Source organism: Scyliorhinus canicula, chromosome 13, assembly GCF_902713615.1.
Source record: "Scyliorhinus canicula chromosome 13, sScyCan1.1, whole genome shotgun sequence".
Lineage (NCBI taxonomy): Eukaryota > Metazoa > Chordata > Chondrichthyes > Carcharhiniformes > Scyliorhinidae > Scyliorhinus > Scyliorhinus canicula.
Window position 1 is genome coordinate 122742055 of NC_052158.1, and position 15816 is coordinate 122757870.

The window sequence follows — 15816 nt, forward strand, 5'->3', positions numbered from 1 at the left end:
AATCTAGTTTTAAAATTAATCTGCATTGATGTCAGCAGTTTAGTTACATGTAAACCCATTTAGCCTAAGAATATGAATATGGAGTGTAGTCATCTGACATTAATGTTGCTCCTGTTTAGCAGTCACAGTGGAGCAGTTATTTTGGCACAAACACAATTTTTGGTATAATTACTGCAATGCTGAATTTTGCTCAATTAATTAATCATGGGCGTAATGCACTAAATCACCAAATAAACTAATTATTAAGGGGTTGACATAGCGAAAGTAAGCAGATGGGTGATTCTGCATCACTTTCACGCGTTAATTGAGATACATGTGAAACAGACCTCCATTATTTTCAACTGAGAGAAATGTAAGAGCAGAAATGATTGTCAGTGATAATATCTGATCATTTCCACCCTCTCATTGTAAATCTGTCACATTACCTGAAGTTGAAACTTGAGAGAGGGTTCTCTTCAGAGTCAGACACTGAAAACAACACTTCAGCCACAGTGGTAATGGTAACCCAAGAGTCTCACTAAGCTAGATGTCACAGTTACACAATTAATATCAATGAATATTAGTCTCTGAGCTAAGTAGAGGAAGGTGACAGGTGGCGAATTAGTGTAGACTGCTGAGCAAACCATCATGACTGGCAAAGGTCCCAACTTGCATTACAAGGATTATTCTGCTGTTGGTTGAAGCTCGTCAGCAGAGCATCAAAAATATCTTCAATGTCTGATCAGAACACTTCCTGCTGTCTCAGCCTGTTTGGTGGGGAGGATGAAGGTGTCGGAATGCTTGCCTTCATTGGATGGGGCATCAAGTATAAAAACTGGCAAGTTGTGCTACAGTTCTATGGGACCTTGATAAAGCTGTACTTAGAATATTGCACACAATTCTGGTTGCCAAACTACCAGAAAGATGTGGAGGCTTTGGAGTTGGTGCAGAGGAAGTTTATAAGGATGTTGCCTGTTCTGGAGGATTTTAGCTATGTGGAGAGGCTGAATAGAACATAGAATATAGAGCAGTACAGCACAGTACAGGCCCTTTGTCCCACAATGTTGTGCCGACCTTTTATCCTAATCTAAGATCAACCTTACCTACATGCCTTCAATTTACTGCGGTCCATGCCTGTCCAAGAGTCGCTTAAATGTCCCTAATGACTCTGACTCCATCACCTTTGCTGACAGTGCATTGCACACACCCACCACTCTCTGTGTAAAGAACCTACCTCTGACATCTCCCCTATACCTTCTTCCAATCACCTTAAAATTATGTCCCTTCGTGGCAGCCATTTCCACCCTGGGGAAACGTCTCTGGCTATCCACTCTATCTATGCCTCTCATCACCTTGCACTCCTCTCTTTCTTCTTCGCTCCAGTGAGAAAAGCCCTAGCTCCCTCAACCATTCTTCATAAGACGTGCCCTCCAGTCCAGGCAGCACCCTGGTAAATCCCCTCTGCATCCTCTCCAAAGGAACACCCTTTGGCCAGTTTTGCATATAAATCTATCACCTTGGGCATTGGGTCACGATCCAGGTGCAAAACCCTGTTCACCATGAGTTTATAATCTTCAAAGAATTGGATAGGCTTGTCTGGCTTCATAACAGGTACAACTGGTGCGACCCAATCTGCAAACTGCACTGGGCGTATGATACCCAGATCCTTTAGGCACTTTTGCTCTGTATCAATTTTGGTGAGTAAGATGTAGGGAACAGGCCTTGTCCTAAAATATCTGGGTTGAGCCTCTGCATCCATGTATATATGAGCCTTGATCCGCTTTATTCTGCCCAGTCACTCCTGGAATACATTAGGGTACTTGCCAAGGACTTCATATACGTTTCTGGTGCCCAATCAGACAATTTATTGCCAATCAAAAAGGATGACTTGTAACCAGTCATACCCCAGCAGATTGGGGCCCAGTCCCTCCACCACAACTAATAATAATAATCTTTATTTGTGTCAAAGTAGGCCTACATTAACACTGCAATGAAGTTACTGTGAAAATGCCCTCGTCACCACACTACGCTGCCTGTTCGGGTAGACTGAGGGAGAATTCAGAATGCCCAATTCACCTAACAAGCACGTCTTTCAGGACTTATGGGAGGAAACCAGAGCACCCGGAGGAAACCCATGCTGACACTGGGAGAACGTGCAGATTTCCCACAGATAGTGACCCAAGCTTGGAAATGAACCGGGGTCCCTGGCGCTGTTAAGCAACAGTGCTAACCACTGTGCTACCATACCACCAAGGATAGTCTGACCGATTGCTGTCTGTGGTTGCCAACCTGGCCTTGGTGTCTCACAGTGATAGTGGCTAGATCCCTGTATGAAGACGAAAAAAGGTCGGTTAGTCCACAATGGAGACAGCAGCTCTGTGTCCATCTTCATCACCAGAGGATGCCTGGTTACTTGCAATGTCATCCGGATCGACGCCAACTTCAAGGCTGTGAAGCAGTTCAGCTGCATCATATAGTCCTCTTCTGGAGGGGCCACGTGCAAGGCCTTGCCTCATGGTAACCTCATCAACTGCCCGAGGTGGTGTTCTGTCCGCCGGTTCTGGCGGCTCAGACCACCACATAGCTTCAGTCCACATAACTGGCAATGTGGTTGAGTCCTTCCCTTTGTCCTCGGGGGAGGTATCCCAAAGGTCTGCAGGAGCTCCTGAATACTGGCTCAATTGCAAAATTGCTCCTTGGGTTGCCTCTATCGAGGTGATCTGATCAGCCTGGATCTGCCCAGTGATGTTGCGGGGGTCCTGTGCGGAGGGCAGTTCAAGCTATGGACCCCATAGTCCACCTTCCCCTGAAGCTCCTGTACCCCTTTCTCCACATTTTCACCGGATATTCATAACTCAATAGCCCGTTTCAAGTCTAACATTAACTCCGCCAACAGCTTCCTTTGTGTGTTATGTTATTTATTCCACAAATAAACCTGTCCCTCAACATTTCCGAAAGGGAGAGCTGAAACTCGCAGTACTCCGCCAGATGCCTCAGACAGGTCAAAAGATCATTTACCCGGAAACGGCACAGCTCTGTGGAACCCTTAATGTTGCATTATGAAGGAAGGTTTCAGATCAGAATGTTCAGTCGCAAGTGCAACCAACTCGTCGAATGATTTGGGGTCCGGTGCAGCTGCATCATACAGACGTCTTCTGGGGGGGAGGGGGGGGCGTGCCCTGGCTCATGGTGACCTCATTGGTTGCCCTGGGCAGCATTCTCTCTGCGAGTTCTTTATAATTCCAATAGTCGGGAGCCTGCAGGCTGTCAGGAGGATCACTTTTTAATGGTCTTCCCCCAAGATACTATTGGCCTGAAAGTACCTAATATATTCTGCATATTGGCCCCAAACTTCCAGGCCTGCATTGAAGGCCTCTAGTCTACCAAACAGCGGCATTTTCAAATTTTATATCCTCACATTCCTACACGGTTGTCGTCCAGGGTAGCTGGGCACCTTGAAAAGCGTGTCCGGAATCTCCTTTTTCCTTGTCGCCAGTTTAATGACCAAGGAATCCAGTGGTAGGAAGGAAAAGATTTTTTAAACTTTAAACAATAATCTGCCCATGGCAGTAACTATCTACAATCACAATCCCCGTTGGGACAATCAACATGCAGGTCCCTGCTCGTGCCGGCTTTGATGCTCAGTTCCAATGAGCCCCAGTTGGGTGGGCCTCCACCCATTGCTTGGGAAGCTCATACTCCTTGAGCCCCATGGGGAGATCGATAATGATTGCCCCATGAGCCTCGTGGGGGTTATGATACAAGTCTTCATTTCTCGTCCCACTCCCATTCAGATCTATCTATTTTGGTTATCTTCAGGTTTGCTAATGCTTCTGTAAAATAAAGGATTAGATCAAGGCATCTATGAGACCAAGGTCTTCAGCAAGTAAGGGTTTGGAATTGACAGGAAGGAGAGTAAAAGACTAAAAGGCTAAGGAGATGTCATGACCTTTACCACTTTTTTTAGGGACTGCTGGCATCTTCCCTTTGGCAGGCGGAATTGCTGAGGAGAGTTTCACCCAATATCTCAATGCAGATGTATACCACGAGATCTAATTGCATTTGCAGGCTGCCAAATCAATTTGGCCAATGATTTTGAAATGAAATCAGAACGTTTTGATCTGATTGACTGAAACCAAGAGGGATATGGATCACATTGTTGCTTGTATTATCTGTGGAATGTAAACAGTGAAAAATGTGCAGTAAAATCCCAGTGAGTTTAATCCCAGGGGATTGGCCCACAAATTTGTGACAGCTGAGAAACTATTCCCACATGAATGCATTTCTATGTAACCGGACACACATACAAACGCTGTCTATGGTTAAAAACAATATTCAAATGCCAAATGAAAACACAGTAAAACAGTACATGTGTGAAAGTCTTTATTCAATTTTTTCACATCTTACAGCCTGTCCTTGTACAAGACAGGAGTTTTGCATTAAAACATGTCAGGACTTAGCTCTGAAAAAAGTCATAATTCTTTTATGCTGAACAAGCTGTCTTCACGCATGCACGTTAGAGTCCACGATGTTGTCAATACAATTAAATATGTTTGCAATGTTTTTGTGCCACAGTGCAAAATCTATGTGACCATTGCGGCATCAACTAGGGAAGCGAGTGGGCACTCATCAGACTCTTTAGGGCCCTTGGCTTCCTTGGGTTCCTCGGTTGAAGAACACACTCCACTTGCAATTACATCATCTGTCAGTTCCATTGTGCAGCCTATAGTATCATCCACCTCCACGTAATTTTCCATGGGGTCTCTGCTGGAATTTCCAGGTTTACCTCCTGCAGGCTCGTAAGAAATGCCTCACATCTGGTTTGTTGGCCTTTTCCATCTTCTCCTCGTTGTTCACATCTTGTGCAGTTGGAACCTTTCTGAACCCAGCCTGGTGGTAGCAGTTAGCCATTTTGGCTTCCATCACCAGCTTGCACATTTTCTTCATCATCAACATGGCCTGTAGAACAGCTGAATTGTACTTCTGCTTCTTATCGATGGCCTCAATAACCTGAGAGATCAGCTGCCATCGGTAGTGGGTTTTCAAGCTCCTAATCACCTTTGACCCATTAACTGGTGCTTAGCCATAGCATTGGGAGGCAAGAACATCGTTCTGACGCTCTTGAGGCCATCGAACCTTGAGGTGTGCAGGGAAATTGTTTATCATATTGTCTACACTGATGACAATCTTCCTTTCGCTGATATGTCTTGTCCACTTTCCTGATTCATGCCTCAAAAATGTTGGAGGGCATCCAGGCTGCTTTGTTAACCTTGTGCTGAATGGGTTGCGGTGTGACATTCATGGAGTAATATGGCTTTGTGGATTTTTCTGTCACAAGAAGCGGCAGCTTTTCACTGCCTTCCATGTTGGTGCAGATCATAGCAGTGACACGTTCGTTCCTCCGTTTTCCACGAGCACATGTTTCACCTTTAAACATCAAAGAGCAGTCAGACAAAAGCTGGTGAAACAGCCTGCATTAAAAATGTCTTATGGTTCGCACTCATTCAGGACATGGGTGAGACCATTTTGGAGCCAATAATCCGTCATTGCTGCCGTAACCGCCGCACCCGCACTACTTACCACACAGAAGACCATGCTCTACCGTGTCTGTTTTTCTGTCTTTATTTGAGTTTCTCCCCCCTTTTTTTTACAAGCAAAACTTCGCACCCACACAATTGATACAGTACAGCACAATTATTCAACCGTAAAACAACAGTTGAATCATCTGACCCAGCTCTTTGACATAAATGCAGAATAAAAGGATGAAGAGACAAAGAATAAAATAAAAAGAGAGGTGGAAGGAGAAGGGGCACACCCTCACATACAGTACATTAGGGACAGTACTGTGTATTCTAAGGGAAACCTTGTAGAAATAAATATGACGCCACTGAACCTGTATATTTAAGATAGGGGCCCATACTTTTTGGAATATGTCTGATTTAGATGGAAGTATACAAGTTGGACATGCCATTGAAATATACTCCATAATAACTTTATCCAATTCTGTACAGAAGGGGACTTGTCATTGATCCAAGAATACAAAATATATTCTCATGCTTCAAATATTAGATTATACAACTTTTTCTCGTTATCACCAATTATACGTGGATCTGGAAAACCCAGAATCAAAAACACAGGGTCCATGTCAAATATTTTTCCAGCTCTTTAAGTATGCCTGACCAATAGTTTTTTTTATTTAGACACTGTCATGATATGCACTCATGCACATAATGAGGTAAAGACAGGCAGTGACAGACACTCAGGTTAGCCAATCAACACACAAGTCAGAACACAACCAATCACCAGACAGAACACTAGAGGAGGGCGTCCTACTATAAAACACACGAGGCATCAACATTCCGCCTCTTTCCACTGGTGACAACTGTAGTGACAGTCAGGGTGTATATATCAGTTAGCACCTTCTACACGTGGCTCAGAGCTAGTCTGTTTAGTTAGTTAGTTAGCACACTTAGAGTTGTAGAGTGTCAACCCACAGCAAGCCGTGTGCATTGTTACAGAAGTTCAATAAATCATATTGAACCAACATCTAAGTTTGGTGTCTACTTTCCAGTACAACTGCATCCAGTTGCAGTCCGTGTTACCCAAGAGTGAATAACATGACAGACACTAGACCAGACAGTGGACGGGATTCTCCGACAGCTGGAATTGGGAAAAATGAATTGGCGGAGAATTCGGCATCAGCCAAAAATTGAGGCTGGCGCCGGGCTCCAAAAGCAATGTCATGCTCCTGTCCTTTAACAGCGGCGTGAATGATTTCTACGCTGCACGCCAGCCTGGGTATGCATGCAAATTGTACAGTAAAGGCCGTTGGCATATAATTAACGGGCCTATCTCAGCATTTTCCGGACCTTCGTAATGCTCCACCTCCTCAAGGAGGAATTACCAATGGCGAGGTTCACTTGTGGTATTTCAAATCAGGAAGCAGGCATCGTGGCTGCTGAGAGTGTGGGAGGGGGTACAAACAGTGTCCAACATCGCTATAGTGTGCTGATTGTTGTGTCGCTGGCCCGGGGGGGGGGGGGGGCATCTGTCAGAGCCAGGCGGAGTAGCTACGAGGGTGGGTAGGAGGTAGTTCCGTGGGGTCCAGTTGGCCAGGCAGGGACTGCCACTGCCACAGCCTGCAAGGCAGCCATGGGACTGCACATACCGTTGACTGCCCACTGGGAATTTGGTTCCGATGAAGGCCCATGGGTTGTATGGGTACCCACGTAGGCCACCCCCCTTAAGTACCCCTGGCCTCAGCCAATCCATCAACGGGATGGGCATGTTCCAGCATAACCAATGCCATCACATTGGCTGGCATGAGGGTTGGCATATATTAGAATTGCTCGGATTCTACGCGGCACCAGTGCTAGCCCATTAACGTGACCTGATTCGCTCCGGGACTGGCACCGCTTTCGTTCACCTAGAACACTTGCGGTTCAGTCCCGGTGTCAGCACGTAGTCTCTCACTTAGTCTCCCAGAGAGTATATTCCCCTAATGCAATTCTAAATTTTTGACACAGTGGCGATATGGCGGGATCCATCTTGTTTCTTAAACTTGGTGCAATATGCAAACAATGTGGATTTTTTAAGCTGAATTGCCTTCATTCAATTACAAATAGATATTTTATTTGCATTTTACCAGATATTTCCCAGATCTCTGAACCAATATTCCTCGCGAGATCCCTTTCCCAAATCCACAGGACCTCTTGGTTCTTGACCATGGAGTGTCATAAAATTTACGAATTAATCGTTTTGGATCCATGAGCAGTAATCTTTTTTCGACAAGGGAAACACTGAGATCAAGATGCCAGGTTGTTTTATTAAGAATAATGGACACAATTTTTCCACTCTGTTGCGACTGGCGCCGTACCTATTACGGCAAGTGAATAACAGGAAAGGGGAAAATGTGATTTGTCCCTTGAGTGAATCATTTTGCCATTCACCTGGCGAGATCAAGATCTCGCCCAGAAATGGCGAGATACTCATTGAGCCTAATTTGTATTCATTTCAATCTCATTGAAATTTAAGGCAGTGTCCTCCCGGGAGTCACCCCAAACCCTCCAGGGAGAAGTCACGTGGGCATTTAATGTATCTCTGCAAAAGTGGGAACCTGATGCAATTACTACCGAGGAAGTGAGGAGGTGCGTAGGCCTCTCCATTACTGGCAAGCAGCTCAAGGGCACGAGAACCTCTGCTCTGAGTGGGTGGGGGTTCTTCAGGTGAGCTGGGGCTGTTCAGGGGATTGGAGGGAGTCAGGTTGGCTGGGGGGTGTGAGGGGTTTTGCGTCTGTGAGGCGTTCAAGCCATCTAGAAATATTGTGGAGATCCGTAACAGTGGCTACCACAGCTGCAACCTGTCTGTCCTACTAAAGTCTTCCAGGACAGAGCCCTGCTGAAGCATCTTCCAGGAAAGTCAATTTCACCCCCTTTGACTGTGAGCTGCATCCAGCTTCACAGCTGAAGGCTATTTCAAAGGAGGGATTAGCCTTGTTAGTTGTGATAGCACTTCATGCGCCTGAAGTGCCTCCTCGAAGGACCAGATGGCTGTCTAAGAGGATGATGAGTGGAATGGATGTCCTGCAACCTTTGATGCCTGAACAGTGTGCCTGTACTATAGGTGCGTCAACACCATAGAGGCGGCTGCCAACAATCAAATAGTAAAGAGCAGGAGTTCACCACTGAGGACCCTCTTGTGTCTAAAGGGTAAGTGTCTGGATGAGTGGAGGGCAGTTGAGCATGAATTCTCTAATTTTGCTGACAGAGGTCTGGGGTCTAGGGGCTCTTGATCTGGCCGGAAATAAGTGTGCAGGGTGAGGTTTGCCAGCATAACTGGCTAATCGAATGATACTCTGAGAGAAGGTGGGACAGTCATGGTCAGGGTGGGGGAGGCTTGAGGAACTTTGGGACGCAGGATGGAAGATCGAGCTGATTGCCGGTCTCCTTCCTTCTCCAAATCCTTCCAGAGACAAAAATAAATGTTGATGTAGATCCCACGGAGGTTGCATTTGCTCTGCTTGTTGCAGCCGAGGCGGGCAGATGCAGCCCCCGGTCAGGCTGAGGAGGAGACAGAAGGAAAGTCAAATGACGTTGAAGAATGTAAAGGAGTCAATGATCATTCTATGAGGTGATGGACAGCATATTCTGCAGAAGACTGTGTCTCAACAGGGAAATAGTGCAGCACCTCTACCATGTCCTGGCAGACATGGCACCCTATGGAGGAGGAGGACACCTGCTCCCGGTGGCCTTGAAGGTCACTGCAGCCAACCTGGTGGAGCTCTACAGTGCAGCCCCCAGAGGATCCCGTGCTTTGTGGTGGTCTGCAGTGCCCATCACAACTTGGCACAGCAGCAGGCGACAAGCTGGACGAGGAGGAGGAACATACAGTCTCATTTGAGGAGGAGGAGGACCGGGGGGGCTGGTGGACGAGCCAGAGGAGGAGCTGGAGGATGGGGTCAGGCTGAAGCAAGGGTCCAACAGACCAAGAGGACCAGGAAGGCCTCATCGTCTCGAGAGTCACGAGATGAGGCTGTGTCCGTCAGCTCTACCGCTCCACCCCACAGATCACACTGCCCCTTCCGCGCCCATCCTGATTCCTGGGCACTGTCAGCGGGGCACTATTCAAGGCAAGAGAGTGATGACCACTCACTGTGAGGAAAGCTCTGGTGCTCTGGTGCTCCTGAGGTTCTGATTAATTCTGACTCCTGTCTTTCTTCTGACAACACGCTCACATCCATCCTCATGATGGAGTTTGCATGGGGTCTTTTAATCTTGGATCACTGTGCCGGTGCGGGGGGGGGGGGGGGGGGTGGGGGTGTTGGGAGGTGGTCAGGCAGAGGTTGAACGGGGTTGGGGTTGTTGGGGTTGCGGGCAGGCTGACTGTGAAGATTAAGATGACAGAGGCTTCACATGTTTCAGATGCAAAATGTTTTACCGCCGAGTATCTTAATGTAAGAGATTTCCATTCCCCCTAGCTACAGATAGTGACTCACCAGTGCCCACTCAGTGCTCCTCACTCTTTGTGACTATTCATGGTCTAGTATTACATTGAGGTATGCCTCCAGAGGTGGATGCAGCCTACTGTAAAGGGGCAGCACGGTAGCATAGTGGTTAGCACGATTGCTTCACAGCTCCAGAGTCCCGGGTTCGATTCCCGGCTTGGGTCACTGTCTGTGCGGAGTCTGCACGTCCTCCCCGTGTCTGCGTGGGTTTCCGCCGGGTGCTCCGGTTTCCTCCCACAGTCCAAAGATGTGCAGATTAGGTGGATTGGCCATGGCCCTTAGTGTCCAAATTGCCCTTAGTGTTGGGTGGGATTACTGGGTTATGGGGTTATGGGGATAGGGTGGAGGTGTGGGCTTGGGTAGGGTGCTCTTTCCAAGAGCTGGCGCTGACTCGATGGGCCGAATGGCCTCCTTCTGCACTGTAACATCTATGATTCTATGATTCATGGTAGCACAGTGTTAGCACGTTTGCTTCACAGCGCCAGGGTCGCAGGTTCGATTTGCGGCTGGGGTCACGGTCTGTGCGGAGTCTGCACGTTTTCCCCGTGTTTGCGTGGGTTTCCTGCGGGTGCTCCAGTTTTCTCCTACAAGTCCTGAAAGACGTGCTATTAGGTGAATTTGACATTTTTAATTCTCCTTCAGTGTACCCAAACACGTGGCAGAGTGTGGGAATTTCATAGTAACTTCATTGCAGTATTAATGTAAGCTTACTTGTATCAATAATAAAGATTAATTAAAAATACCCTGTGGCCTTTGATGTCTTGGATGGTCATCCACTGGAAGGCTTGGAGCCAGAGGGCCCCGACCGACTTACTAGTATAACTATCACCGGCATGCCATCCTGTTCTGCTGCCCTTGAGATGAGCTGGTGTCAAGAAGAGGGGATTGAGAAGAACTGGAGACCACCTTAGTCTCCTTGGTGGAAGGTCCCGGGATGGGCTCTGATGCTGCCTCCTCCTTGGGGGTGCCTGTGAGGCCTTTGATAACTCCATGGGTTGGAGGGGCAGCTGGAGCCCCCGAGTCATCCACGCGGCCAGTCCTGATGGCTCCCTATTGTCTTCATCATGGTGTTGACGCCCACAGCGATGGTCCTCAGTGAATGGGCCACTTCTGCAGTGCCTACCTGTATCTGGGGCATGCCCCTCAGCAATTGAGACATGATGTCGAGGCCCTCAGCATGTTTGTCACAGACTGAGCAATGTCTTGGACACCACCACTCATGGCTTGCACACATGCTCCAGGTTTCCACTGCAGTCGTCACCCCAGCAGTGTTGGCCTGAATACCACACAATGCTGGCACCATCTCCTGTGCCTGAAGACTTTGGGACACCTCTAATTGACCTTTCAGTCACTGGAATGTCACGGACACCCCCTCCTGTACCGAACGAGTCTCAGTATCAGTGAGAGCCATTGATGTAAAGTCTATTGGTCTGCCATTCTGGATACAGATAGTACCAAGTCCGTGCTGGGAGGCAGCTACTGATATAAGTATGAGTGCTTGAATGAAAACGTATTGTTGCATCAGTGAGGCTGCAAGTGTCTGTTTGAGTCTGTTGAAGACCGCTATTTGGTGCTCTTGCCAGCCCCATTCAACATCCTGGTGCCATAGCTGACAAAGAGGTCTAGTGACATCACTATAACAAGGAATGAACTTGGAAAGATAATTTGTCAAAGAAAGAAAGTGTTGTAAAGGGTGATTGTCCACAGGGATGGCTATCTGCCATATAGCTGTTGTGTTATCTGGATCTGGCTTCACACCATTGGCTGTGAGTAATGACCCACATCAGGAACCTGTTTAACATCTGCTCCACTGTCTTTATAGGATGATGAGGTCTGTTCAAGTGCACTGTATCAATGCATATCCTGACCATGCCATATTTCTTTACTGCAGCTACCATTGCTGAAACTTATTCTGTGGTCCTAGTCTATACGAGTTATGACATCCAGTCTCCTTGTCCAATGAAGCTCATTGACAACCTTCTGCTTCATGGCTTTGGTATTTAATGGATTTCACTTGGACTGAGCAACGTGAGCAAGAGTGGAAGAAAATCAAGGCTTCACCAACCACCATGCACACGTTTAAGCAGATTAAAGTGCCAACAGGCATGTCCAAAGGTGGTCTGGAGGCAGTTCTTCTGCCATCGAGCAGAACAATTGGAAACCAGTCGCGTATGAAACACAATCCATGATGACAACAGAGTAGAGAAACGTTCAATTCATGTACTAGCCTCCCTGAACAGGCGCCGGAATGTGGCGACGAGAGGCTTTTCACAGTAATTCATTTGAAGCCTACTTGTGACAATAAGTCATTTTCATTTCATTTCATTTCAAAACAAAAAAGAATGCCTGGTTTAGTTGTAGGCTTGGAGACATTCCACAATTACATCTATGGTTGTCCAACTTTCACAGTTAAGACAGATCATCGTCCTTTGGTTAACATCATCAAAAAAACACAATCAGATGTCTCCATGCATTCAGAGGTTGATGATGAAGTTACGCTATGACTTCAATCTCATCTACATGCCAGGCAAATATTTGTTCTTAGCAGATGCATTATCGAGAGTGCTGGTGCAAAGTATTGGTGGTGAGATTGCTGAGGATGTAGATCTGCATGTCAATCTTATTTCAACACTACTACCAGTATCAGATACAAAACTGTATGAGATCCAAGAAGAGACCAGGAAGGATCAAACTCTTCAAGAGGTGATGAGGAGGATCAACTCACACTGGCCCAGAGGTCAATGTTTGTAGTTCTACAATAGAAGATCTGAACTCAGTATCATTAATGGGTTGGTACTTCGTTTAATCACTACAGTCATACCTCAATCTCTTCACAAGGATGTACTAAAGAGGATAAATGAAGGACATTTTGGGATTGAACAATGTAAACGGAGAGCTCGTGGTTCTGTGCACTGGCCAGGTATAAGCCAGGATATTGACAGGATGGTCGTCGTGACTGACAACAGTCCTTGTTTTAGCTGTAAAGTGTGGCAACACTTCGCAGTCAGGTATGATTTCAATCACATCACGTTGAGTCCGTTGTACCCTCAAGCCAATAGAAAAGGTGAAAAAGGTGTACACGTTGTTCAGTAATTGTTGAAGAAAGCAATGGACAGCCAATCTGATCCATATCTCGCACTATTGAGTTACAGAGCGTCACTATTGTCACATGGTAGATCGTCAGTGATGTGTTATCTGTGTTGGTCTAATATCGACTGCAACTGGATGCAGTAAAACGAGAATCAGGCTTCCGACACAGGAGATGGTCCAACACTGTTTTATTGAACCTGTTGATTGCTGTACATAATCTGATGTGGGTTGACACTCTATTAACCTAACTGATAACCTCCTACTGGCTTGACCATACTAGCTCTCTATCACATGGTGATGATGTGGTTAAGGTCTGGAACATGGATGGCTGAAACAGTCGTCCTCAGGTTGCAGTTCATGAGCAACTGCGCTAGAGACAAACCAGTCAACAGAGGGGTTGCACTGTATGCCAATAGCGCGAGGTTGAAATCTGAGGCTGAGTCTTCAGCCTTGCACAGCAACCGCTTGACAGTATGGACCCCAATATGGACCCCTTTGTCGGCCTTCCCGTTTGATTGCGGGTAATGGGGACTGGATGTGATGTGACTAAAGTAGTAGGATCGTGCAAAATTGGACCACTCTTGGCTGGAGAAACATGGAACATTGTCACTCATTACCGTGAGTGGTATCCCATGCCTGGCAAACGTCTCTTTGCAGGCTTTGATGACGGACTTGGACGTGAGGTCCGACAGTTTCACCACTTCCGGGTAGCTGGAGAAGTAGTCGACCAGGAGCACGTAATCATACCATTGGCGCGAAAGAGGTCTATCCCCACCTTGCACCACGGAGAGGTCATAATCTTGTGCTGTTGCAGCGTTTCCTTGGGCTGAGCTGGTTGCAACTTCTGGCATGTTGTGCAGTTGAGGACTATATTGGCAATGTCCTGGCTGATGCCAGGACAGTAAACTGCCTGCCGAACTCTGCATCGACATTTCTCGACCCCCAGGTGACCCTCATGGATCTGTCTGAGCACCATGTTTTGCATGCTTTGGGGAATGACGATTCTATCTAATTTAAGAAGGATCCCCTCAACCACCGTCAGCTCGTCCTTAACGTTGAAGAACTGGGGGCACTGCCCCTTTTGCCAGTCATGGGCGAGGTGCTTCATCACGCGCTGCAGTAGGGGATCTTTGGCAGTTTCTTTGCATATTTGTATAACTCATTCATCAGTGGCTGGGAGGTTGCTGGCACACAACTGCACCTGTGCTTCAATGTGGCGAATCAAGTCGCTCTGTTCAAACGACGTGGTGACAGATCAAGATGGGGCATCCGCGACGATCAGCTCCTTACCTGCTGTGGAGACGTGTTCGAAGTCATATCGGCGGAGACGAAGAAGAATTCACAGTCATGCAACTTGACTATTCCTGTCAGGAGACCCAAGCACTACTTTTCGATCTGGGCATACCGTTGTTCAGTCGGAGTCATGGCCCTGGAGGCGTATGCCACTGGAGCCCAGGACGAGGAGTCGTCTCGCTGGAGGAGCACCGCCCCAATGCCGTCCTGGCTTGCATCTGTGGATACCTTGGTATCCTTGGTTGAGTCAAAGAATGCCAGTACTGGGGCTGTGGTGAGCTTTGCCTTCAGCTCAAGCCACTCCTTTTGATGTGCGGGAAGCCACTGGAACACTGTTGACTTTTTTACGAGATGCCGGAGGGCTGTGGTGTGGGATGCCATGTTGGGGATGAATTTCCCGAGAAAATTCACCATCCCGAGGAAACGGAGGACCATCTTTTTGTCCTCTGGGGTCTTCATGGCATTGATTGCCAGCACCTTGTCAGTGTCAGGTTGCACACCCTGCTGTGAAATGTGATCACCCAGAAACGTAATAGCGGACCTACCAAATGAGCATTTTGCGCTGTTGAACTGGAGGCCGTTTTCATGTATCCTCTGGAAAACTTGTTTGAGGCGAGCGATGTGATCCTTGAGCGGCGTGGACCAGATGATCACGTCGTCCACAGACTCGCACCCCCTCGATGCCCTCCATCGTTTGCTCTATTATGCGATGAAATACTTCGGAAGCTGATATGATACCAAAAGACATGCGGTTGTAGCAATACCTGCCGAACGGAGTGTTAAACATGCACAGCTTCCGACTGGACTCGTCCAGCTGTATCTGCCAGAACCCACGGGAGGCGTCCAGCTTGGTAAAGAATTTGGCATGAGCCATCTCACAGGTTAACTCTTCACGCTTTGGGATCGGGTAGTGCTCGCGCATGATGTTGCGATTCAGGTCTTTGGGATCAATGCAAATGCGGAGTTCACCAGAGGGCTTCTTGACGCAGACCATGGAGCTGACCCAGTCTGTTGGTTCCGTGACCTTTGAGATGATACCCTGGTCTTGGAGCTCTCCTAGCTGCATTTTCAGACGATCCTTGAGAGGAGCCGGCACCCGGCATGGTGCATGGATGACTGGGATAGCATTCGGTTTGAGCAATACCTTGTAACGATATGGGAGTGTGTCCATTCCATCAAACACATTGTGGTATTGTCGTCTATCTCAGCCTGGAGATTTACATTGGGCGAGGCAGGAGCCGGTGTCGAGGACATGGCATGGACGCGCTGGACCAGATTTAGGAGTTTGCATGCGCGAGCACCAATAGGGATGCCTTGTCAGGCCAGACAATCTCGAATCGTAACGTCACTTTGATTGCCTTGTGAAATACACCTAGCTGAGATGATCCACTGGCAGCTATGGCATTGCCATTGTAATCAAGGAGCTGGCAGGCTGGTGGAAGAATGCTAGG